General features: G+C 47.2%; 1 long non-coding RNA gene across 1 annotated transcript; it reads right to left on the bottom strand.

The window, feature by feature from the left end:
* Nucleotides 1-1903: 1903 nt before the first annotated feature.
* LOC147242195 (uncharacterized) lies at nucleotides 1904-3550 on the bottom strand. Its single transcript, XR_015110764.1, has 3 exons — nucleotides 3372-3550; nucleotides 3011-3247; nucleotides 1904-2509 (listed from the first exon to the last, which is right to left on the bottom strand). It is a non-coding gene; the product is annotated as an uncharacterized LOC147242195 (long non-coding RNA).
* Between the last annotated feature and the right edge of the window lie 251 nt (nucleotides 3551-3801).

The following is a 3801-nucleotide window of genomic DNA, read 5'->3' as shown; positions in this document are numbered from 1 at the left end:
TAATGCATATCTAACTTTGACACACACAGCAGTGGACAGGCTGCTTGCTGCTGCTCTACGTGTCCTTACGTCTCTGGTAACACAGCAGGAGTTCAGATGTGATGACCCCGTGACAACTCTTATAAATAGACCAGGAGGAAGCGCAGCGCGGTAAATGTGACATACGATGCTGGTGAGACAGGGGTATCGGTGTGTGTGTGTGTTTGTGCCTGCCTGGACATTGTGTTCCTGCACTTGTGGGTGGACGGACGTGTGTGCATGGCTTCACCGGTCTGTGACCTTCAGCTCTCACTGGATCGGTTTGCGGTTGACTGCACCGGTTCGTGGCCAAGTGTGAAGCGGCTGGGATGAGGATCAGCAACTTTAAATCACCTCTGAAACGGAGCAGCCGGCGTGATCGCGCATTCGCTCCACCGCACCGTTGTTATGAAAAGAGGGCTGAGCCAGAAGGCACAGCTGTCCATCCATCGGTCAGTCCTCGTTCCTACTCTCACCTACGGTCACCAATTATGGGGTCATGACAGAAAGAACGAGATCACAAATACAGGAGGCAGAAATAGATTTTCTCAGGTGGGTGGCTGGCCTCTCTCCAGGGATATGGTGAGAAGTTCGGTCATCCGAGAGGGACTCACTGCTCTGGGTCGAAAAGGAAGCAGTGGAGGTGGTTCGGGCATCTGCTCAGTATGCCACCTGGGCACCTCCCTAGAGAGGCAGACTGAAGACTCGGAGGAGGGGCTACATCCCCACACCGGCCCGGGAACGCCTCAGGATACCCCAATCAGAGTGTGTCAATGTGGGCAGGGAAAGGAGGTGTGGGGTTCCCTGCTGGAGTTGCTACTCTGCCACCCAGTTTCAGATAAGCAGTTGAGGTTGAATGGATGGATCGACCCTTTCACAGACCCTTCAATGAAGAGACAGGAAAACTCAGGATATACAAACAAATCTACAATATGGAAACCATAACTTGTCTTTGTGAACTTAATAAAGAACACAACATTTTGTTCCTTTAAGTTTTGGTAAGATGAGAAAATACATTTTAGTTAATGGGTAAGAAAGCCATGATATTATGAAAGTAACACTGTATTTTGTGTTTAATTCATGCACCATAAAAGAGATGAATCCCAAAATAAACATGTAAATGGATGAATTTTTCAGAATTACATGTGTGTGTATGTGCGAGAAGGACCTGGGGACTTGAGTAAATTACCAGTTTGCATTAACAACACAATTATTCATACAATTTGATCAAATTTAATAAATAAGACAGGCTTTCCACACTGTCTCCGTCATCTGTGGGACGTTTCCAATTTATAGATCCTGATGGTTTTAGAGCTGTAAAACAAAAAAAGCACCATCTAAACTCAGTTACCACACTCCTCTCCTCCTGTGCTGGGGCCGGTCCCTGGGGCTGGTAGTGGGGGGGAGTGGGGGGTGTCAGTGAGTCTTTTCTTTCTGTCAGGAGAGAGACAATGTTGTGTCTGCTGTCATTGATCAGCTTCATCTTTTATCATCAGTTCCAATGTGAATGGCACCAAACCCAGGTAAGTTCTGGGGCTCCAGCTGGGGCTCCAGACACAACCTTCTTGCACTGAGGTGATGGTGCTGACCACTTGACCAAGTATTATTTGAGACACAATAACAAGGCACATTACAGTTTCATAGAATGTTTACAAGGGCTGCACGGTGGTGCAGTGGTCCTCACTGTGGCCTCACAGCAAGAAGGTTCCGGGTTTGAGTCCCGGCTCGGGCGCGGGATCTTTCTGGGTGAGTCTCCATGTTCTCCCTGTGCCTGCGTGGGTTCTCTCTGGTACTCCAGCTTCCTCCACAGTCCAAAGACATCAAGAGGGACCAGGTTAATCCAGACTCTAAATTGACCGTAGGTGTGACTGTGAGTGTGAATGGTTGTTTGTCTCTCTGTGTTGGCCCTGCGATGGACTGGCGACCTGTCCAGGGTGAACCCCGCTTCTCGCCCGTAGATGCTGGGATAGGCTCCAGCCCCCCGCGACCCTCACTAGTAAGGAATAAGCGGAAGACGACGATGGACGATGGAGAATGTTTACAAAATTCAAGACAAACCTTTCCAAGCTCTAAAATGCTCAGTGTGTCATGATCCCTGTTTCCTGTGTTGTCATGGCCTGTCTTCCTGTGTCTCACCTGTGTGATTGCACCACCTGCGTCTCATTTGCACCTGTGTATTTAACCTCCGTGTTCCCCTTGGTCCATGTTGGGTCGTCTTGTGTCCAGTGCCTTTCACCTCTTTTTTAAAATTTTGTATGTCTCCAGTTTCCCCCCTCGTGTTCCTCGTTTCCTTACGTAAGTTTTGGTTGATACTTTGTTCCGTGTCCAGGACTTTGGCCTGTTGACCCCTTTTGTTGTTACTTTGTTTCTGCTCCTCATTTACTACTTTGAGTTCCTTTGTCGTTACTTTGTTTTTTTGGATTATTAAATACCCCTTCTTTGAACACCGCTTGTCTCCGTCTGCTCCCGGGTCCATTCCTCGCCAGCACACCTGGTGACACAGTGGGTGTATGATTAGCCAATATAATGACCAAATATACCACATTTACTTGAAAAGCACTCCTTTATGGAGACAAAAATGTGCATTGAATGCCAGTCATTTGCATGGACGATTGAAAATGTATATTTTAATGTGATTTTGCTGTTCCGGGCAAGAAGGGGTTAACATCTCTAAATCCTGAAGACCATACTTATTTGAAATACATAGCCATTTGTATAAACTTTCATTGTAGAAATCAAATTAGATGCATTTTATTCAAGTAGTTGCAGGAAATATCAAAACCATGTTTTTTTGGGCATTAAAGGGTGAGTATCTGAAAGTGCCCAAAGGTACGCCCTGAATACCCCCTCTTGTATGTTGACGAGGAACCCCTAAACTACAAGAAACGGCAGAGAAAATATTAAATCCAACAAAACAAGGTTCTTCCCCATGGCTCCTGGACGATCCTCTCCTCTTTCCATAACATCACAACACAACGAAAACATTTCTAACCCTTAGGGTCTGGCTCCACGTGTGCCTGTGCTCAATGTGACGCTCCTCCCTGTGCTTGACGGGCGCAGCATTGCCCTCCTGAAGGGACCTGGACTTTCATGTAAGTTCAAGAAGGTCCAGCTGCATCTCCAAAACCCAGATTTATGTTATCAGGTCATGAAGAGTTTCAGATTTGATGAGGGATGTGTGCTGCATGGCGTTATCGTGGTGACATCGTAGCCACTCTAGAAGACAGCCCTGAAAATTATAAACCAAACATCTCACACAACCTCCTTTCATTCCATCTGTTTTGAATCTTTCATTGACAAATTATATGTCACAACATCGATGATAGTCACCAAATAATTTCCAAAATCAGCACCTCGAAATCTGAAGTCAAGGTTCTCAGCAGGAATTGAGAGGATTGTCCTCCTCCTGTTCGGGAACGTGAGCTAGGCTGGAGAACCGGAGCATCGGTAGCGGTGTGTCACCTATTTTACAGCACCGTCCTCCAAATGTAATATCACACCAAGAGGATGAAGACAAACGCAACAGCCCGGCGTTCACCCACAACAGTGACACATCATTCCAGAAGAACGCACATCAGGACCAGCAGACCACCGCCGGTTCACTGACGGACCAAATACGTGTCATCACTAAAGACAACCGACTGGTGACATCATCTCTGACTTGCAAAGCCAGAATCCCAAGTACCGGACTCCACCAATCCTCACCTGAGGTCACCACTGACAGCGTCCCAAGTGTCACGTTCCACAGCCGCAGCAGACCCAGATCCATCTGGTCAAATGCCA

Source organism: Aulostomus chinensis, chromosome 20, assembly GCF_037954235.1.
Source record: "Aulostomus chinensis isolate RoL2024-O1b breed Wild chromosome 20, RoL_Achi_v1.0, whole genome shotgun sequence".
NCBI classification, from domain to species: Eukaryota; Metazoa; Chordata; class Actinopteri; order Syngnathiformes; family Aulostomidae; genus Aulostomus; species Aulostomus chinensis.
The sequence above is the reverse complement of the archived record's forward strand: the minus strand, read 5'-3'. Positions and strand labels throughout refer to the sequence as shown.